The 23,746-nt window shown below is 44.2% G+C and overlaps 1 protein-coding gene across 1 annotated transcript in view; it reads left to right on the top strand.

The window, feature by feature from the left end:
* The first annotated feature begins 6,041 nt into the window (after positions 1-6,041).
* LOC126334657 (bcl-2-related ovarian killer protein-like) overlaps positions 6,042-23,746 on the top strand; it is a 229,527-nt gene continuing 211,822 nt past the window's right edge. The window contains exon 1 of the mRNA XM_049997108.1: positions 6,042-6,130. The gene's annotated coding sequence lies outside the window, so the exon portion shown is untranslated. The remainder of the gene's footprint in view (positions 6,131-23,746) is intronic.

The following is a 23,746-nucleotide window of genomic DNA, read 5'->3' as shown; positions in this document are numbered from 1 at the left end:
CCCAACGTGCTCTAGAAGGTTTAAGTCAACTACCCTGGCCAGCAAGATCTCCGGATCTGTCCCCCATTGAGCATGTTTGGGACTGGATGAAGCGTCGTCTCACGCGGTCTGCACGTCCAGCACGAACGCTGGTCCAACTGAGGCGCCAGGTGGAAATGGCATGGCAAGTCGTTCCACAGGACTACATCCAGCATCTCTACGATCGTCTCCATGGGAGAATAGCAGCCTGCATTGCTGCGAAAGGTGGATATACACTGTACTAGTGCCGACATTGTGCATGCTCTGTTGCCTGTGTCTATGTGCCTGTGGTTCTGTCATTGTGATCATGTGATGTATCGACCCCAGGAATGTGTCAATAAAGTTTCCCCTTCCTGGGACAATGAATTCACGGTGTTCTTATTTCAATTTCCAGGAGTGTATATACTCAATGATTTGCAAGAAGTGGGTCTGACATATGGATCACCGATTTTAATCAAGTTTTGCAAGGAGGTTCTGCACTGAAAATAAAGACACACGTGTTTCGTTGTTTTTGCTAAAAAAGAATTGTAGGTGAAAGTTTTTTCAACGTTATACAATGACAGACATTCTAAAAACCAAACCCTTTTTTATTAATATAATAAAGGATCCAAAGTTATTAACGTTTTTCTGTTTCCATGTTGTACCTTGGGCACCCGTCAATCAAGACGTCCTGCGGAGAGAGATCGGCAGTCGAGCGCTCAAGGCATTGGACTACTAAATCCATGGTCCGTATTCGAGTCTTGGTCGAGGTTTTTTTAACATTCGACATTTTTTCGTTGTAGCTGATAACATTCTGATAATGGGAATAACATTGTTTCCAGTTTTTGAAGTAAAACACCGGGAGGAGTGATTAATAATCAATAAGTATATACAGTGTATTAACGGCTATTTTCATCGTGATAAATGACGTGCTACATACGTTTTTCGTAGCTAGTGATGCTCATCCGACCTGCACCGTGAAAGTGATACCACCGAAATGTACCTCTGTGTCAACCGTCTGATATTTGCTTTTTCGCCAGGTAAATAATTTCATCGCACAACTGCAAAACACAGTAGAGCAGAGTATTATGGTGGAAGCTATCAGAATTCACGAGTAGGTCCATAAGCAGTTGTCCACGCCTGTCTTCCAGAATACACTTTTCTACGCTTCATAGGCGTCCAAATTGATATGATAGTTTTTTTTTTTTTTTTTTTTTTTAGCTACGTCATTCAGATATATTCTCCACGAACAGTGGGCAGCAATACATGTCAAGCCTGTTGCGCATGGTGTGAGAAATATTTTTGCCTGTTTCTATGATCACTTTCACGCCACTGATTGAGAGAACGCTCACAAATAGACGATCAATTAGAATTACGAAATAGTATAGTTGAGGCGCATTTTTGCTGTATTTGTCGCGAAAAAAGAACTGTCCTTACATTGTAATCTTTATTTATTTGATTATTACTCACACATCCCGATGTTTTTCTTCATAAAAAACAAAGGAAGGTCTTCAGATTATTAGAATATTATCAGATAGACTGAAAAAAAATATATCGAAAGAAAAAATGCCACGACCAAAAATCGAACACATACCGGTTGTTTGGTTGTCTAATGCCTTGCCCGCTTTTATATCTTTCTTTCCAAAATTTGAGCAGTGCCAAGTTTTGATTGATTACTCATCAAAGACGCTTCTCACTCCCCTTTTTTTAATTATCCCCCAGTTCCCAACAGACAAAATTCTATCCGAAAGACGAAACGTGGTTAGAAAAAGGGAAGAAATAAGCTCAGTATATTAGCTTTGTTTTTGAGCTGCGCGGTTTGTACCACTTCCCCTTTTCGCCTATCTATTTATGTAACTAAGTTTAATATTTAAAAAAATGAAATAAAAATCAAAGCTACACCTATTTGACACTGCCACTTTTACCCTACCTTAAAAATATGGACTGTCCCTCTTCAGGCGTTGTCCCTAATTATTCCCAAAAATTCTCCCAAGGCGACAGGATCTAAGGTGCTATAATTTATTTTTTATTTATTTTGATTTTTATTTATTTTTAATTACATGGTTATAATAAGGAAATGGGTACAAATGAACATCCTATAAACGATGTTGCAAAATAATTTATTCAAAGGAAAAACAAAAATAACTTTTTTATATTAACTCTGATACTTGCGCTAACAGGATCTTTCTCCAAGAAATGGTGCAACTGGATTTTTCTTGTCCACTGCCAATGCCGTTTAAAAATATTTTCAACAGACTCACTTTGCTTTCCTAATGCCTCAATGAATGGAACTTTCCACTGATCACCCAGCCTCTTTCCTTCCTCACTGCTTAAATTCAGAACGTTCTGTCTTCAACGTGATATCACTAGACTCCCGACCTCGCTCTGCTGGAACGTCGAATGTCGGGTACCCAAGCTTCAGCATGAAAACATAAAAGCATTAACAATTCGAATATTATTAACTTTGCACCCCATGTTTAGCCAATGAAAATGTTTATTTTTAGACGATCTTTCGATGTACAGTCGGTTCCAGATGAAAGCGTACGTCATGATTTTCAACGTAACGTTCGCAGTGACACCTCTGGTAGTGGTCTCGAATCTGTAATCAACGCGCTTTTGCACTGTGTATAGATAAACAGTGTGTGAGTTGAATGCTTTGTTTTGTCGGTTGCAGTTTAAAATGAGTGCAAAATGTCTGAAGCGTCACGAGGCAGTGTTCTTAGTAAATCATCCTATGCACCTGCTGGTAAAATTGTTAGAAAGTTAAAGACATTCGTTACCAAGAGGGTCAAACGATATTTAGAGGTTGGAGAGAGGGCTAAGATCTCAAGCTATAATCGATAATGCCGGCGATTGGATTAACAATTACGTAATTGTGCAGCTAGTGATAACATGTATTTCCATGTAAACATCTATTTATAATAGTCTTTTATTTCATACAGATAACATCGTACTCTTTCTTGCGGAACTGACTGTGTGGTATTGAAAATACGATTTTTCATCATCAGCTGTCACTCACTTACCAGAGAGGTCTAGCAAAAAGCCAAAATACGTGGTTTTTTTTTAATATAGAACGTCCTTCCCAAACTTGATCAAAATGTGCGACGCACATATCAGACATTCCCCTTGTTAGACACAAAGTTAATATGTTTAGATTCTTAATTAGCAACTTAACAATACTAACAATGATAACATTTAAGCTATAAAATTAATACTGTTTATAAAAATAGGTACATTTAATCAGAGTTCAATATCTGGCGAATAAAGTGATTGGATGGTCCTGGATACTATCTCAAAGGGAGTCCCTGGCAACGTGCCGCACGGTTTGTTCTTGGGCTGCACAATCACAGGCTGGAGAGTTTCGGGGTCTCCACTGCACCTGGCAAGACCGGTTCTTACCCTGTTCAGTCTTGTCCACCCACTTTCCTTTGGCTGACTGGTTTGGTTTTGAGGGGCGCTGAGCTGCGCGGTCAGCAGCGACTGGATACTGGTAGGCTGGCAGGTGCATATTGAACACAATGTTTTGATGTTGCGGTATTCCATCACTCGCAGCACTCGTCTTCATTGTAAAACGTCTTGTTGTTTCGTCAACTATGCCATCTTCGAGTGCGTGATATCAAAGATCGTTAGGAAGGTGATTTACGACTGTACGAATCTGAAGGTCTTGGAGATAGTCGGGGTGATGCAACTTCTTCCAATCTAGATTGGTTGCTCTTGGAGTCGCAATTCGGTAGGTGGTATCTTACTGATAGACTGCAGGTCATGGATCGGTGTGGATTTTACTGTGCCGTAATAATTCAGCTGGGTGAGGGCTAATCAGAATTGAGAGAAGGTAATCAGAACTTCGATCGTTCCAAATATGACACTTGTCTCTTAACAACTGCACCCTCTTGCGAGGTCTAAACGAATTAGAAGGGCTGAGCACGTATTAAAGAAGAAACAGGCAAATTACATGGTCTATTCCTGAAGACGTAAAGAGCGATTGCAGCGCATTTTCTCCATCGCTTTTCCGATGTCACTAAAATATGAGGGTCATAAGCGTTTGTTAAGAAATAGCTTTATCAGTACCCAAAATTTTGGCACCGTCTTGTCTCAGTACAGATTTACTATTTGTCGTAAGTAACCACAAAGTTTCCACATCAACCGTAGCGAAATACATTTGTGTTAGATAAGTGACGGCAAAAGTGTGAAACGATGCCAGTATGAGGCCTACGCGTATCTACCCACTTCCATGGCCGCCGAAAACACACTCGACGACAACAAAAAAAAGATGCTCCACGAAGGAATTATCCCTATTGGACGTAAAACTGTAGATGTGATGAATATATAGAGACAAACAAATAATACAATATTAGAAAAGTTAGACGATTAAGCAAGAGAAAGATCTTCACAAACTGAGCAAACTACATCTACATCTACATTTATACTCCGCAAGCCACCCAACGGTGTGTGGCGGAGGGCACTTTACGTGCCACTGTCGTTACCCCCCCTTTCCTGTTCCAGTCGCGTATGGTTCGCGGGAAGGACGACTGCCGGAAAGCCTCCGTGCGCGCTCGAATCTCTTTAATTTTACATTCGTGATCTCCTCGGGAGGTATAAGTAGGGAAGCAATATATTCGATACCTCATCCAGAAACGCACCCTCTCGAAACCTGGACAGCAACCTACACCGCGATGCAGAACGCCACTTTTGCAGAGTCTGGCACTTGAGTTTGCTAAACATCTCCGTAACGCTATCACGGTTACCAAATAACCCTGTGACGAAACGCGTCGCTCTTCTTTGGATCTTCTCTATCTCCTCTGTCAACCCGACCTGGTACGGATCCCACACTGACGAGTAATACTCAAGTATAGGTCGAACGAGTGTTTTGTAAGCCACCTCCTTTGTTGGTAGACTACATTTTCTAAGGACTCTTCCAATTAATGTCAACCTGCCATCCGCCTTACCAACAATTAATTTTATATGATCATTCCACTTCAAATCGTTCCGCACGCATACTCCCAGATATTTTACAGAAGTAACTGCTACCAGTGTTTGTTCCGCTATGATATAATCATGCAATAAAGGATCCTTCTTTCTATGTATTCGCAATACATTACATTTGTCTGTGTTAAGGGTCAGTTGCTACTCCGTGCACCAAGTGCCTATCCGCTGCAGATCTTCCTACATTTCGCTGCAATTTTCTAAAGCTGCAACTTCTCTGTATACTACAGCATCATCCGATGGTTCACCTCTGTCCCCTGCGCAAGCAGTTATCGGGCTTGGCATTGATAGGCAGATTTGTTGGATGTCCTCCTGAGGAATATCGTGCCAAATTATGTCCAACTGGCGCGTTAGACCGACAAAGTCCCGAGCTGGTTGGAGGGCCCTGCCCATAATGCTCCAAACGTTATCGGTTGGGTATACATCCGACGACATTGTTGACCAAGACAGCTTTTGGCAAGCACGAAGACGAGCAGCAGAAATTCTCGCCGTGTGCGTGCGGGCATTATCTTGCTGAAATGTAAGCCCAGAATTGCTTCCTGGTTGTCTGGCTAAATAGGTAGGTATCTCACCACTGTCTAGGGCTTCTCGAGACACGTTTCGGGCCTGGAATGTCATTGACTGGAGTAGATTTGTCTTCAGTGATGAGTCGTTCTTCGAATTGATCCCTGACGAGAAGCGAAGACGTTTGTAGAAAAATGGACCGTACGGAGGATATTTTCATAGAATAAGTACGCCGCCATTATCCCACCCGGTATTAGCTGCGATGAATGTGTTTACCATAGTAGAACTGAAGCCAGATACTTTCTACAGTTGGGTGTTTTACGTCAGTGTGTCGTGTGTTAAGTGTAATCTCCAGTGCTGGAAGACATCGATTGTCACTCGGTATGTATTGAGAAGGCACTGAAAATTAGAAATACAAAGGTGTGTTGAAGCCTAACGTGGTCCAGAGCTAAGGAGAGTTAAGGACCCAGCGGCTGTAGTGCCAGCGGAGGAGTGTGGGTGTCGCCAGAGCAGCACGAGTAGGGGGGCGGGGCAGACACAGACACGCGACACTCAGGCTGCCGCTGTGGCAGTCCGGCTGCGGCTCGTCACCAGGGCGCAGCGTCCGTTGCTGGCAGGCAGGCGACGGCGGCTCCGTAACACACAGGTGAGCCCGCCGTGTGCTTTATAAAACCAATCCCACAGTCACTAGCTGGCCGCTTCCGACAGTCTCAAGATGCTGTCCAGGCACAAGAACAGGGGTGCAACAAAAATATGGAAACACCGCGAGAGATGCGTGCTCGGGCATACACTCAGGTGTTAGGCAGGCCTGCAGTTTGTGCTGCTGCATTTGACCACGAGCGGAGTCTGTGCTATGCCCTTGTAAGAGTTAGTCGCGATCAGAGCAATGTTCTGTGTAATCGTGAGTGCATTATCTCGCAGCTAAGTGACTTGGAACGTGGGCAAATTGCCGGCTTCAGTGGCCGAGCGGTTCTACGCGCTACAGTCTGGAACACCGCGACCGTTACGGTCGCAGGTTCGAATCCTGCCACGGGCATGGATGTGTGTGATGTCCTTAGGTTAGTTAGGTTTAAGTAGTTCTAAGTTCTAGGGGACTGATGTCCTCAGCAGTTAAGTTCCATTGTGCTCAGAGCCATTTAAACCATTTTTGAACAGCTGCAGAAGTCACTGCAGAACTGGATGTCGCACTCACGAACCCCTGTCAGTACCAAAACAACAAGAAGGGAACTGCAGGGCGAGCTGGGATTCCGAAACTACACTTTAGTAATGTAAATGCCGAAGCCATAAAATCTAGACTAAGGAGCAATGGAAGAATGTCATTTGTTCAAATGGGACTTGTTTTACACTTTTTCCATCTTCTGACCGAGTTTACATTCTAAGAGTGAAACGTGGCGGGAGTTCGGCGATCATTTGGGCAGCCGTATAGTGGTATTCCACGACCCCCATGGCTACTCACCAAGGTCACATCACTGCCAAGTATTATGTGACCATTTTGGCTAATCAGATCCATCCCACAGTTCAGTGTTCGTTCGCCAATGGGATTGCGGCGTTCCAAGACGACAGGCCCCGGTTCACGCAGTTACAATCCCCCAGCACTGGTTTCGTGAACACGAGGATCACTCGCCGCATCTCTCCTGGCCTCCACAACCACCAGATCTCAGTTACATTGATCCTTTGTGGTCTACTTTGGAGAGAAGGGTGCGTGATCGCTATCCTGTTCCATCAACATTACCTGAACTTTCCAGTATTTTGCAGGAAACACGGTATAAGATTCTCTCAAAACACGTATAATATTCTCTCAAAACACGCACAGGACCCGTATTTATCCATTCCGAGACGTTAGGAAGCTGTTCTGAATGCCAACGGCTCTCCTATGTCTTATTAGACATGGTAATGTGCTGCGTTTGTGGTGGTTCAATTTCTTGTCCCTGTATGTTAGTGACTTGCCCATTTCAAATGGCTCTGAGCACTATGGGACTTAACATCTATGGTCATCAGTCCCCTAGAACTTAGAACTAGTTAAACCTAACTAACCTAAGGACAGCACACAACACCCAGCCATCACGAGGCAGAGAAAATCCCTGACCCCGCCGGGAATCGAACCCGGGAACCCGGGCGTGGGAAGCGAGAACGCTACAGCACGACCACGAGATGCGGGCACTTGCCCATTTCCTCTATAAGAGTATCATCAGTCTTATTCTTAATGTTAATTCAAAGATCTACGTTTTCAGTGTCCACTGTGTGATTCATAAATCACAGACACTTAAATCATTTATATTTGTTGATGGACACACGCTACAGTACATAGACGAATTGGAAAATACAAACCCTTAGATTGATTTTTTTGCTACATTTTCAATATTTGCAGCCGTTTTTCCTCGGTTGATACTTTACAGATCATACTTCCCACGCAGATAAGATTACGTATTTTATAACTGTTGCAACTGAGTGTTTGTTTTTAACCAAACAGTTTTCACTGTTTTATAATTAGCGTCTTCAGTTGCCTGTAAATATTGAAGATAACTGTTTAACAACAGCTAATTTGTTATTACTTTGATTAATTAAATACTTTTTAGTTTATTATTCTTTCTGTGTGCCAGTTATTTAATGTGTCGGCACTAGATGGCCACTATATATATTGGCCACGACATCTTGGTAGATGATTGTTGCAGTATCTGTGTGTTTATGGGTTACATTTCTTCATATGACATGTCATGCCAATTGCAGCACGGCATCTCTTGCCGCAATTGTCACAAGTTTACCTGGCTGCTGAGGCAGGAGCAGTGGTAGCATTGCGAAGCTTTTTCTGCCTTAATCTCTCTAACAAGCCTTCATCATGTTTCGACATTCCAGATGACATATCATCAGGCCACTCTGGTCTCATGCTAGCCCGTGCCTCCCATCTGTTTGTGTGGATTCCAAAGCTCTCCATATCTCGTTTACAGGAGTCCTTGAACCTCAATACAGGACGTCCTACAGGTCTTTTGGCTATAGAGATCTCTCCAAGCATCACCTCACGTGGTAATCTGTCAGGATCCATACGGTGTACATGTCCCAGCCAGCGGAGTCGTCTCTGCTTCAAGATAGCTGAAATACTGTTGCAGTTAGTATTAGATAGCACTGCTTCGTTGGTCACTCGGTCCTTCCACGTTACTCCGAGGATCGATCTCAGGCACCGCATGTGGAAAGCATTAAGGCGACGTTCTTGTTTGGCGTAGGTAGTCCATGTTTCCGATGCATACAAAAGGATGCTGAGGACGCAAGTTTGATATACAAGAATTATGGTGGTCAAAGAGAGTTTTTTTTTTTCCAAACAGGTGTTGAGAGTTTGCCAGAAGTTGTCGCTGCTCTTCCAATGTGAGCATCAATTTCCTGTATAAGTTTCCAGATAACTGTGTGTCATAATTAGGCATTTCACTGGATAACTGTGCTTGCTGTAGACTGGATTTTGATACGCTACAGAGTGGATTTAGCGATGGAGTGGTATGTTGAGGTGGGGAGGGAGGATGAGGGAGTGGTGTGGGGCACGCTCACGAGCGCGAACGCGCTATATATATATATATATATATATATATATATATATATATATATATATATATAGTGTGTGTGTCATCATTTAAGTTATAACTGCATAAGGTTGGTTTTATCTCCGTTCTTTTGTGAGTCTCTTCCACTAGTTGTTCTTCATTTGTTGAGTGGATATATTCACTCTTGAATGGCCTCGTGTGTTCTTTGTCTCTGATATTAAAATTTATTGTAGTCATCCAAAAATAACTAGAGGTGCAGCTACATTTTGCTATATTATTGCAATTGCTCTTTGCCCTGATTTTAAGACGTCCTAAATTACTACGCAACGGGCATTCCAGAAAGGAATTACTAATTATGTGCTGCTAGAATAGACGAGGTCTAGAAGTTTAGAGAAACGCCGCTAGACACTATGCATTTATAACGTTAATCGTAAGTACAGAGCTGTCAAGTCATCAGAAACCTTGTTTCATCACGAAGTTGGTAAAGTGTTCGTTAGCGATTGGGATCCAGCTAACTCTTCTTCCGCGTTTTTGGACTGTTCACCCTTCGACGAAAAAAAATTCTTTGGTATCACCAGCTCGGAAATACTGAATGTCCATGCGAAAGGAGCAGTAGTTAGCACACTGTACTCGCATTCGGGAGGACCACGGTTCAATCCCGTCTCCGGCTATCCTGATTTAGGTTTTCCGTGATTTCCCTAAATCGCTTCAGGCAAATACCGGGATGGATCCTTTGACAGGGCACGGCCGATTTCCATCCCAATCCTTCCCTAACCCGAGCTTGCGCTCCGTCTCTAATGACCTCGTTGTCGACGGGACGTTAAACACTACACCACCTCCTCCATGCGAAAGTCGGGGACCAATACAAGATTGTACTTCGGATAAAAGAGTGAAGATTATTCACCAAGGTTTTGAGCGGCACGCATGAAAGTGTTATCAGAAACTGAGAACTTGAATATGACTGCCTGGTGAGAGTTAGGTCGACGCTCCGCCTAAAAACCATACAGACTACAATTAGTATATGTCACGATTTTCAAAACAGTGCGCACTTGGCTGCAAAATGAAAGATACATTCTGTAAAAAAAATTCCCTAGGCTGTGGCAAAGTCATTTTATCGCAGTATCCTCTCTCCTAGCAATATTAGTCTTGGAAGGCATGATGCACAACTTCTGTGAGGTTTGGAAAAAGTAAGAGGGAAGTGCTGGCGGAAGTAAAGCTGTGAGGATGGGTCGTGAGTCGTGCCTATGTAGCTGAGTCAGTCAGAACACTGCCTTTAAGAAGCAAGATTCTGGGTTCGAGTTCCGGATCCGCACACGGTTTTCATCTGATATAAAGTTTCAAAGCAGCACACACTGCACTGCAGAGTGGACCATTCATTCTGCTTGCTCTACGTGTTGATAATAAAAGGAAACATGTGACGTCAGCAGTGCTCTCTTAAAAGCCATGGAAGAGGACAAATTAATTTTCAGTCACGGTGCAACTATTCAGCAGCCTGGAGATTCTAGAACTCTGAGGAAATCGCTGAGAATGAAAAATATACTCTTAACTAGACGTGTTTCGTGCTATTTCTTATGAAACTGCTTATGACCCATCTTCCGAAGACAACACAGTGACTGCAGTGAGCTGTCTTGAAATGCTGCAAACGTGGGTCCTTCGAAAACTGAAAGACTAATTTCACATTCGAACAGGATGTAGCCTCGCAACAACATGCGACAATTTCTCAATGGCACGCTGTCTTAACTCTGGATAGGGCGAACTCAATCGGAGGTATTGACCTGCGTTTTTGGTCTCCAGAATCTCCAGGCATGGCCTCATGCTACGTTTCCTTCAGGAGGTACATGTAGAAATTTACCATCGTTCCCCATTTAGCTCGTGGCGTAAACGAGTTGAACCATAGACTAACATCAACAGTAACTTACATTGATGAAAAGATATTATATGAAGCGTATGATGGATTTAGCTGTCGTCTAAATGCCTGTGCAGCTGCTGGTGGACACAGAGTATCTGAGATAACGTAGCAAATAAATAAGATTTCGTGGCTATTTTGTAACTTGTTTCTGTATTGTAGCACGTTTCCATCAATAAGTCCAGGGTCTCTCTCCTAAAAATCATCAGATACATTATCTGGTATTTCGACAGAAATTTGCAATTTAGTTTCTGCACTGTATAGCTGGAGCCAGCCCGAAAACATATTGCTCATCATGTCCTTCGTGCGAGCCCTAGCGTCGATGAAAGGCACTAGTTTGTTTCTTGTTACAAACAAAATGATTTTTAAAGAGGAATTTTACGTGCCCATTCGATAGAGGGATCCTAGGTTAATGGAGTGCGAAATGAGTTTAATCGATGTGTTTTAACACGGTCATTGAAACATGTAGAACAACTACACATATGCTCATAAATTAAGGCTAATGCTGGTACATGGTAAAACAACGCTCTGGTGGGCGGTTTGCGGGTTTAAATCAGTTCGGGGTATAACCATGCGGTACATATGACCTGCGGTCGCCTCACGGTGGCGCTGGCAGCAGCCCACATACGCAGAGGTGTGTTGGTGCATGTCAGAGTATGGTGCGGCGAGTAAGTATGCAGACGTTTTCAGACGTGCTATTGGTGACTGTGTGTTGAAAATGGCCCAAAGAACACATACTGACGACGTTATGAGGAGTAAAATACTAGGGCGACTGGAGGCTGGTCAAACACAGCAGGTCGTAGCACGGGCCCTCCGTGTGCCACAAAGTGTGATCTCAAGATTATGGCAACGATTCCAGCAGACAAGAAACATCTCCAGGCGCTACAGTACTGGATGTCCACAGTGTACAACATCACAAGACAGCCGATATCTCACAATCAGTGCCCGCAGACGGCCACGGAGTACTGCAGGTAGCCTTGCTCGGGACCTTACCGCAGTCACTGGAGCAGTTGTCTCCAGACACACAGTCTACAGACGACTGAACAGACATGGTTTATTCGCCCGGAGACCTGCAAGGTGCATTCCACTGACCCCTGGTCACGGTAGAGCCCCTATAGCCTGGTGTCAAGAACGCAGTACATGCTCATTGGAACAGTGGTCCTAGCTTATGTTCACGGACGAGTCCAGGTATAGTCTGAACAGTGATTCTCGCCGGGTTCTCATCTGGCGTGAACCAGGAACCAGGTACTAACCCCTTAATGTCCTTGAAAGGGACCTGTATGGAGGTCGTGGTTTGATGGTGTGGGGTGGGATTATGATTGGTGCACGACACCCCTGCATGTTTTTGGCAGAGGAACTGTAACAGGTCAGGTGTACCGGGACGTCGTTTTGCATGAATATGTCCACCTTTTCAGGGGTATACCTTCCTCTTGATGTATGACAACGCCCTACAGAGCTGCCATCGTGGAGGAGAACCTTGAAAGAGAAGATATCAGGTGAATGGAGTGGCCTGCCTGTTTTCCAGACCTAAACCCCATTGAGCACGTCTGGGATGCGCTCGGTCGACATATCGCTGCACGTCTTCAAACCCCTAGGACACTTCAGGAGCTCCGACAGGCACTGGTGCAGGAATGGGAGGCTATACCCCAGCAGCTGCTCGACCACCTGATCCAGAGTATGCCAACCCGTTGTGCGGCCTGTGTACGTGTGGATGGTGATCATATCCCATATTGAAGTTGGCGTACATGCGCAGGAAACAGTGGCCTTTTGTAGCACATGTGTTTCGGGACGGTTTTCTCAACTTATCACCAATACCGTGGACTTACAGATCTGTGTCATGCGTGTTCCGTATGTGCCTATGCTATTAGCGCCAGTTTTGTGTAGTGCCACGTTGTGTGGCACCACATTCTGCAATTATCCTTAATATCTGAGCATGAGTGTAGTACTCCAGCAGCGACACTACCGCCTTGGCCCGCGGTGATGCTACAGCCGAGCGTGCACCGCTGCTCAGTTGCTGCTGGACGGCTGTTCATTCTTCATGTTTTACTGTCCCTGTTAATACATATCAATGAAACTAACATCGGCGTTTAAGGCAACAGCTCATGCAAAAGTGGTCAATCCGGGACAGATTTCCGGAGGTGCACAAATTTTCAACTTCCTCCATTGCGTTACCACAGCGCACCGTACGGCTGGAAATACCGAATTACCATCCTCTCATCGTTTCGTTTCCCCATTCTCTATTTCATATAAATTTATCTCATGATTAAAAAAGTTATAAAATAACGTTGCTTGCTGTTGTGTGAGCCCTTTGAGACTTTTCGTTTCGGTGAAAAATTATGGACCATATCTTTAACACGACAAAAGATATTTGACGTGAACAGCATTTTTCAAGTGACACGCCCCTCTCTTGCCGCTTTGTTAGCTGCATGACGCACGTCGTATCCATTCAGCAACGCTACTGACTGTCGGGGTACTGTGAACAGTCGGTTACTTCCTCACAGTTCACCACCTTACATGTCCGCCCCGATAGCTAAGTGGGCAGCGTGACGCATTCCCGTACTACGGGCCCGGGTTCGATTCCCGGCTGGGTCGGAGATTTTCTCCGCTCATGGACTGGGTGTTGTGTCTTCTTCATTTCATCCCCATCCGGCGCGCAGGTCGCCAAATGTGGCGTCTAATGTAATAAGACCTGCACCAAGGTGGCCGGACCTGCCCCGCAAGGGGCCTCCCGGTCAACGACGCCAAACGCTCATTTCCACCACCTTACATGAGCTGACCTTCCACCTCCTATAGTAGCCCCTATCCGCAGACTTGAATATTCATATTTCAACCATAATTGTGTGTGGGTCAACGGCACAGCGCATTTCTTTCATTTGAGCTCCAGTTCGGCAGCTTGCGTGTACCTGATGACCGACCTCAGTTATCCTACCGGGGAACGGGGATCTACAGTTAAACGCGGAATACGAAACACGTGTCGTTCCTGACGAATCGTCATTATAGTGAGGAGTGAAGGCTAGGATAAAGACAGACTGACACTTCCGTCGTCCGACCGGAATTCCATGCCGCAACCTGTCGGTTTCCAGGTATGCGCTTTACCACTAGACCACAACTACATTTCAATGAATCTGGCACATGTCACATATCAGTGCAGGGACATAACTTCAAAGATTGGCAATCGAAGACTGCGATTCTTAGGCAGATTACTCTTCTTCTTTGTATTCTATTACTTCTTCATTGCGTTCAAATCTTTTTAGTCATCCGTTTCTTTAGTGGTGAAAAATAGTGGGTATGTGATCAATAGGGCAGATGTTTCAACGCTTTATACATTAAATCGTCATGTTTCCTCATTTTTCTTTGCAAGTAAGTATATTGTTTGGTAAGCGATATTTTTTTTCTTTTGCAATTGAAATCTCTTCTCATAGATGTCTGTCGAGCTACCAAATTGTAGTATGAAGATCAACAAGAATAACTACTTTAGCACCCTAGAAACCACTGGAAACACCTTACCAGAAAACTAAATCGATTTCGCCCTTCCTGGCGCCTGGAGACAACTTCCGCCGACCCAATACTGAGAGTTTGTTGATGTGTTTCCGTCGTGAAATGACGAAGCCATGTTCCGTACCACTAACAAATGAGCGCACACAATCGTCACTGGTTGCAGTTTTGTTGAGTCCACAACGTGTATCCCCTTCAAGGAACTACTCAAGAGGACGTTGTTATCAGGAGAAAGAAAACCGACGTTCTACGCGTCGGAGCGTGGAATGTCAGATCCCTTAATCGGGCAGGTAGGTAAGAAAATTTAAAAAAGGAAATGGATAGGTTAAAGTTAGATATAGTGGGAATTAGAGAAGTTCGGTGGCAGGAGGAACAAGACTTCTGGTCAGGTGAATACACGGTTAAATATACAAAATCAAATAGGGATAATGCAGGAGTAGGTTTAATAATGAATAGGAAAATAGGAGTGCGGGTAAGCTACTACAAACAGCATGGTGAACGTATTATTGTGGCCAAGACAGATACGAAGCCCACGCCCACCATAGTAGTACAAGTTTATATACCAACTAGCTCTGCAGATGATGAAGAAATTGATGAAATGTATGAACAGAGAAAAGAAATTATTCAGATAGTGAAGGGAGACGAAAATTTAGTAGTCATTGGTGACTGGAATTCGATAGTAGGAGAAGGAAGAGAAGGAAACGTAGAAGTTGAATATGGAATGGGGACGAGAAATGAAAGAGGAAGCCACCTGGTAGAATTTTGCACAGAGAAAAACTTAATCATAGCTAACACTTGGTTCAAGAATCATAAAAGGTTGTATACATAGAAGAGGCCTGGAGGTACTGACAGGTTTCAGATAGATTATATAATGGTACGACAGAGATTTAGGAACCAGGTTTTAAATTGTAAGACATTTCCAGGAACAGATGTGGACTCTGACCACAATCTATTGGTTATGAACTGTAGATTAAAACTAAAGAAACTGCAAAAAGGTGGGTATTTAAAGAGATGGGACCTGGATAAACTAACAGAACCAGAGGTTGTAGAGTTCCAGGGAGAGCATTAGGGAACTATTGACAAGAATGGGGGAAAGAAATACAAAAGAAGAAGAGTGGGTAGCTTTGAGTGATGAAATAGTGAAGGCAGCAGAGGATCAAGTAGGTAAAAAGACGAGGGCTAATAGAAATCCTTGAGTAACAGAAGAGATATTGAATTTAATTCATGAAATGGCAACAGCGCATGGCGGCCTGGACAGTCACCCATCCAAGCGCCGACCATGCTCGACAGCGCTTAACTTCGGTGATCTCACGGGAACCGGTGTATCCACTGCAGCAAGGCCGTGGCCAAGATGTATGAGACAGGCGAAATACCCTCAGACCTCAAGAAGAATATAATAGTTCCAATCCCAAAGAAAGCAGGTGTTGACAGATGTGAAAATTACCGAGCTATCAGTTTAATAAGCCACGGCTGCAAAATACTAACACGAATTCTTTACAGACCAATGGAAAAACTAGTAGAAGCCGACCTCGGGGAAGATCAGTTTGGATTCCGTAGAAATGTTGGAACATGTGAGGCAATACTGACCCTACGACTTATCTTAGAAGAAAGATTAAGGAAAGGCAAACCTGTGTTTCTACCATTTGTAGACTTAGAGAAAGCTTTTGACAATGTTGACTGGAATACTCTCTTTCAAATTCTGAAGGTGTTAGGGGTAAGATACAGGGAGCGAAAGGCTATTTACAATTTGTACGGAAACAAGATGGGAGTTATGCAAATCGAGAGGGACGAAAGGGAAGCAGTGGTTGGGAAGGGAGTGAGACAGGGTTGTAGCCTATCCCCAATGTTATTCAATCTGTACATTGAGCAAGCAGTAAAGGAAACAAAAGAAAAATTCGGAGTAGGAATTAAAATCCATAGAGAAGAAATTAAAACTTTGAGGTTTGACGATGACATTGTAATTCTGTCAGAGACAGCAAACGACTTGGAAGAGTAGTTCAACGGAATGGACAGGGTCTTGAAAGAAGAATATAAGATGAACATCAACAAAAGCAAAACGAGGATAATGGAATGTAGTCGAATTAAATCGAGTGATGCTGAGAGTATTAGATTAGGAGATGAGACGCTTAAAGTAGTAAATGAGTTTTGCTGTTTGGGGAGCAAAATAACTGATGATGGTCGAAGTAGAGAGGATATAAAATGTAGACTGGCAATGGCAAGGAAAGAGTTTCTGAAGAAGTGAAGTTTGTTAACATCGAGTACAGATTTAAGCGTCAGGAAGTCGTTTTGAAAGTATTTGTATGGAGTGTAGCCATGTATGGAAGTGAAACGTGGATAATAAATAGCTTAGACAAGAAGAGAATAGACGCTTTTGAAATGTGGTGCTACAGAAGAATGCTGAAGATTAGTTGGGTGGATCACATAACTAATGAGGAGGTATTGAATAGAATTGGGGAGAAGAGGAGCTTGTGGCACAACTTGACCAGAAGAAGGGATCGGTTGGTAGGACATATTCTGGGGCATCAGGGGATCACCAATTTAGTATTGGAGGGCAGTGTGGAGGGTAAAAATCGTAGAGGGAGACCAAGAGATGAATACAGTAAGCAGATTCAGAAGGATGTTGGCTGCAGTATCTACTGGGAGATGAAGAAGCTTGCACAGGATAGAATAGCATGGAGAGCTGCATCAAACCAGTCTCTAGACTGAAGACCACAACAACAACAACAACAAGTAGTTCTAAGTGGAGGGGCTTGATGACCTCATATGTTACGTCCCATAGCGCTTAGAGGCATTTGAACCATTTTTTGTTTGCTTCTGGACGTTTAAAGCCGTACACGCCAATGACGTTCTGTCTGATGGAACATAAAACGTAATTCGCTTGAAACCACCACCTCACGTCAGTCATTGGACCTCCAGTTAGACTACTGGCATGCAAATTCTAGCCTTCGTCGCCGAAAGGCAGCAGTCATCATTGGTGCAGGAGAAGATCACCTGCTGCGGAAGCCCGTACGAAGCAACGTTCGCTGAAACAGTTCTGAATTCCCGTCGGTTCATCTAGGCGGTCAGCTGCCCAACAGCTGTGCGTCTGTTTACCCATACACATGTCCGCATCTATGGGCCGTTGTGCAGCACAGATGCCTCGACGCCGGTAACCGATTGCAGCTTTTTACCATGATCGGTATACTTTAACCATGGCGACACTTGAACAGTTTACAAACTTAGCCGTTTCGGAAATGCTTCCACCTATCGCCCGATAGCCAGTGATAATGCCCTTTTCGAATTCAGATAAATAGCTGCTTTCCCTCATTACGACATCGATTTCACTGTTTCCCCGAGCCCGCACACATGCTTTATATACTCTCCACTGTTAGTGCTGCTGCCTGTTAGTAGTTATGGTACAGTGACGTCGAACATAGACAGTAATCGCTTTAATGTGACTGGACCGTGTACGCCCAACATATTTGTGGACTATTCCACATTCCTCAAATCAGTTCCACGGGGCTTTCCGTATTCTACGTTTAGAAATACAGCAGCATTCGTACACCACAATTAACTGTTTAATTTAGAGATATAATCGGTTAACTAATTGCAACTATCGAACATAAAATGCAGAAGTGAAGGAGGAAATGAAATGATACTTCACAGGTTGAGGGGGGCATGTGGCATTTTTAAAGTGATTAGAAAAGTGAGTCAAAGTTACAAAGACCTTTGCAATACGACTCCGCATATCAGTACGACGTTGCACACCCTCTCGGCTAGAAGAATGGACTGATTCGGGTGGCAAGATTGTCAAGAGTGTCATAAAGCCATTTTAGATTCTGCTGAGACAAACTGGCCCGCAACTGTTGTAACAGATCCTTTATATACTGGATGAACTGGAACAGAGTTGACGTCTGAGCTGTTCCCATACACATTCTGTGGGAGACAGATGTGCAGATTTTGCTGGCCACAGCAGTACCTCACCTTTACACATGCAGTTAATAGGAAAACGTAACATGTATGGATGAACATTGTCCTGTTGAAAAATGGCACCACGTTACTGTCGTATCAGAGGTAACACGGAAGGATACAGGATGATCGTGAGGTTCCTTTGTGCCACCAGTGTTCCCTCAATCACTATCAGCTGTGATCTGAACTCATACTCGGTGGCTCTCCACACCATGACATCAGGAGTAACACCGCTCTGTCTCTCCAAAACATCGGAAGAATCGGAGCTCCCCGAGCCTACCACAATACTCGCCGACGACGGTCATCCAGAGTAGAGCAGAACTGCGATCCACCACTGAAGACAATGCGATGGCATTCATCCGCAGTCCATGTTTGCCAGTCACGGCACCGATCCAAACGCAGCCCGTTTGTGTTGAGCTGTTAACGGCACCTTACGCATGGGAAGGTATTTCGCTAGTCCGGCTGCCACTAATGTTCGACCAATGGTGCAGTGTGTCACATAAGGTAGCATGCAGTCAATTACTTACTCTCGGACGCCAGGCGCAGATGTGAAGAGATTACGGTGTGCTTGGTGGACAAGCGGCGATCCTCCCTTGTGTTGGTTACACGCGGTCTGTCGGCACCTTGGCGACGAGTATGCCTGTCCCCACGTTGCGATGCAAACGTCGGTGTCCTGTCACATCCAAATGCCCCACAAATCTGGATATTGTTCGATTCGACCACCCGCCCAAATGGAGACCTAGAACTCTGTTACGTGCTGATAACGGTGACTAACATGAGTACGCAGCATCTCCGTATCCTTCAGTGATCACTCAACGTTTGACACTGTCCATGCCTCTTTTCGATCATACTACGCCTAGTGACAACACTAAACACGAGCAACATTAATGCAATGTGGTGATTGTTCATAATCGTTTACATACTCGACGATGGTGTGTACGTGAACGAACTTACATTGACATTCGACAATGTGCCTCTAGGTGTATCTTTTTTTTTTTTGTCAGGCAGTGTAACTACATCGAATGCGTGTATTAATAATCCTGCTTACAGTGTTCACTAAGGCAACAGCCTTGCCGCAGTGGATACACCGGTTCCCGTGAGATCACCGAAGCGCTGTCTGGCGTGGTCGGCACTTGGATAGGTGATCATCCAGGCCGCCATGCGCTGTTGCCATTTTTTGGGGTGCACTCAGCCTCGTGATGCCAATTGAGGAGCTACTCGACCGAATGGTAGCGGCTTCGGTCAAGAATACCATCTTACGACCGGGAGAGCGGTGTGCTGGCCCCACGCCCCTCCTATCCACATCCTCCACCGAGGATGACACGGCGGTCGGATGGTCCCGGTAGGCCACTCGTGGCCTTAAAGCGAAGTGCTTTATTTTTTAGTGCAGTGTTCACTTAAAACTAATTTTAATCGGGCTACACTTCTTCAGTGACACTCCTTGTAATCAGCAATACGACGTAGACGAAAAGACCGTGAGAGATATTTGTGACACTGGACTGGCACTGTCCAGACCCGGCGCCGATGCAACGCTGATGCAGATCCGGCCGCAGGTGACAGGAGTGAACGGCGGTTGCGTGGACGTGCAACTGCTGACTGACCACCCACATGAAGCCAGAGGCTGCTAACAGTGTCCCTTCAACGACCGTTCGGCGAACCTTGGTGCATATGGGCCTCAGCAGCATGTGCTTGGTTCATGAGCTCTTGCTGATTTTAACTGTCATTTTTCCCTATTCCTAGGTAATTCGAGGTGAATGGTGGTTCCTTCAACAAGGTTATGCTTTTCGCAATCTTCTCAGAGCATACACTTCAACGTTCCACCGACGACGATGTCATTAATGACAAACTCTAGCTCTCCATTGTTTTGAAGATAGATTCGTCGTACTCGAAGTCAAGAAATTAAACAAGTTGTCTAATTGTACACAGTCTAAGGGTGCAGACCATTTGAAGTTATGACACTCCAGCATTACCGCTTAATACACAATTACTGTGAATCTTGTTGGCTCAGTGGTTAAAGGGACATTGTATGTGAAATTCGTTGAAATTTGACATTTTCTGTGTTTTCTACTCCATAATGTACTTTGGACTTTTCTGGACATTTTGATATAAAATGAGACAATTGTGAGACCTTCAAATAATATTTTGAATGTTGACGTGTGACTGTCAAATTTTGTGGCTATGCATATACTGCCAGAATTGAGCAGTCATATCTTGGGAACTACACAGTCTAGAAGGCTGTGAATTGCTTTATTTTGTGCCAACTGCTACGCCTCAGAAGTTGGCATTAAGAATTTTTTTAAAAAATCAGTCCTTTGTTTCTGATACTGTCTGGTGGAAAGACAGTAAAATGTGCTGGAAGACTAATGGACAAAGTAATTGATGAATTACAGGAATATTATGGGAAGGCCATTAGAGATAACCGTGACAATTTAGAAAAGATGAAAAGAGCACTTTCTTTCGTCGAATATCAACCGATGAAAAGCTATGTCATGCTCTGTGTTTACCTACACCAAACACTTGGTGTAAATATAGGCAAGCTGAATTTTCTGGTACCCTGCATGAATTTACACATAAACATTCTTTTTTTTTGGCAGTTATGGAGGCATTCAAACGTATTTACAGAGATTTGGTAAATCCTGAGTAAAGAGGTGTTTACATGGGTAGACCCAGAATGTGAATGAGTCCTTCAATAATGTTGTTTTGTGTCGTGTGCCTAAAAATGTATTTCTTGGCTTTATGACTCTAAAGATAGCAGTGTCTGATGCTGTAATAACTTTTAATGGTGGTAACTATGAAAGACTTACTGTTCTGGAGAAGTTAGGGGCAAGATTTGGACAGAACACAGCTAAAGGACTGCAGGAACTGGCTGAGCTTCGTGTACGTGAAGCAGAGTTATCTGCTCAGAAAATGACAAAAGGTGCAAGAAAGAAACGGAGGAGGCTTTTGTGACACTGAAGAAGTCGCAGACTATGGGCCAGGGCAATTCTAGTGCATAAGACGCGGAAATGTAAGTTTGTACCACAATTTGTAATAAAGAAAGTTTTAAACCTCAATATCTTTGAATTACATTGTTTGCAATAAATGACCCGTTTTCTAAAACAGTACTGATGGTAGACACATGAAATTTTCACAGCACGCCAAGTGTGAAATTCAACACATATGGAACTAGAACAATTAAAATATCCTAGACTGTTATGTTAATATGTACATTTATATACAAAAGTCTGTCAAAAAATTGAGTGTTTTTAAAAAAAGATAACATGCCCCACAATACAATTTTAGTAGTAATTCTAGTTCAGTGTATCTAGAAAGGTGCATTCAATAATTATGGAAAATTGTAAGTTGGTGTCTTAAAAAGTTACCAAGGTAATGGTTTAAAAAATTCGGTAATTTAACATTGGAGGCATAGGACATACAATTCCAATTAAGTGGATGGATGGATATTGGTGCTTAACGTCCCGTCGACAACGAGGTCATTAGAGACGGAGCACAAGCTCGGATTAGGGAAGGATGGGAAAGGAAGTCGGCCGTGCCCTTTCAAAGGAACCATCCCGCCATTTGCCTGGTGTGGTCCAGAGAAATCACGGAAAACCTAAATCAGGATGGCCGGACGCGGGATTGAACCGTCGTCCTCCCGAATGCGAGTCCAGTGTGCTAACCTCGCTCGGTGCCAATTAAGTGCTAGCCTACGTATCGAAGGATTACTGGAAGGATTTCTGTTTGTCAGTTACTACTACTTCTTCTGGCAATGTTTGTTGATGTGAAAAATTCAGAGTTTCTTCAGCGTTTGCAATTCACGTTAAACTGTTGAACCCTCTTTCCCTCCCCTTAACGGGCCGGTTAAGTCAGTTCAAAGGACGGAGCTTGGCAGCGGCACATCACCTCTCATAGGACCGTGCGTAGTTTAAGCACTGTGGTGTTAAAACCAAACTTTGCATTGATAAGACCTATACGGACTTGCTATTCAACTGAAGAATCTGAGACTGTGTATTAAGCTCAGATAGAAAAGGTACACTTTGAGGTTACCGACTTAAAAGATTTAGAACAATATTTCAGTGAGTGTTAATATTCTCATTTTTTAGAGAGAGGACTCTCTGTGCTGATGTCGTTCCCCCACCCCCCTCCTCTCTCCCTTCCTCTTCTCCTCCTAATTTCGGGCACCGAGCGAGGTGGCGCAGTGGTTAACATACTGGACTCGCATTTGGGAGGACGACGGTTCCAACCCACATCCGGAAATTTACATTTAGGTTTTCCGTGATTTCCCTAAATCGCTTCAGGCACATGCCTGGCCGATTTCCTTCCCTGTGCTTGACACAAGCCGAGCGTGAGCCCCGTCTGTAATGACCTCGATGTCGATGGGCATTAAAACCCAATCTTCCTTCCTTCCTTCAGCTACGGTCGAACTAGCAGTGTTGTAGCAATTCCTCAGTGAGCAGTGACTTGTCAGACGAGCTGTACGCTCTAATGCTTGCGTGTCTCAAATGAATGCAGCCAAATGGCCCACTGGGACTGGTTGTTCGACGAGAAATAAAAATAGCCCCTCGGCGGGAGCCGCCGTTGGCGGTCTGAATGGGCCGCGGCAGCCGGAGCTCCTGGCGCTGCTCAGCGAACGGACGTCCCGTCGGCTATCGACTGGGAAGGCCAGTTGTCGGATTTACGGTCCGCAGAGTCAGACGTGACCCCACTGGGAAATCGCCGCTCTCCCCGAGGGAGAATAAGGCAGAGATTTTTCCCTCCAACGAAGTTCCGAAGCTTCAGATCGTGGGAACACAGGAGAAAAGTGCCTCCTTTTTCCCTGAACGTGACTCGCGAAAGAGCGTGCAGTGAATAAACTGAAGTTCTGTCCTGGTTGAAATAGGATTATTTTAAATGGCCAGCGAATTTTCGCTCTGGTTGGCCATAGATGCGTCTTGCCGTAACCTCTGGTGTTTGTTGGGGCGACAATGGACAGACTGAGATAATTTCGGAACATTTTCTAGCTCAGAGTCAATCTAGGGCGTGTGTTCTTCGAGCAGGACATTGTCTGTGCATATATTTCTCGCATAACGCAAAGCGTTTTACGATCAGTCGTATGACTCTCCTGACGAACACCGTTACCGCAGCTTCCCCAACAGCTCATACACGGGACGTTATAAAACAACGTCTCATTAGATATGGATAAGACGCTACCGGCGGTAGATGCCCCTTGACCAATTACGACACAAGTTTCGGGTAAAAATTCACTTTTTCACAATTGTGCTAAGTAACGATTTAAGTAAAATTACAATTAGCGAGAGATACACTAATTTACGGGACCTACGGCTCCCTTGCACAATGGTGTATATGTTGTGTGTTGCTCTTACTCCTTTTATTGAAATCATCCGTCTTTTTTTTCAACTGTAAACCT

This window comes from Schistocerca gregaria, chromosome 2 (genome assembly GCF_023897955.1).
Source record: "Schistocerca gregaria isolate iqSchGreg1 chromosome 2, iqSchGreg1.2, whole genome shotgun sequence".
Lineage (NCBI taxonomy): Eukaryota > Metazoa > Arthropoda > Insecta > Orthoptera > Acrididae > Schistocerca > Schistocerca gregaria.
Note: the sequence above shows the minus strand (reverse complement) of the source record. Positions and strands in the feature narration are given on the sequence as shown.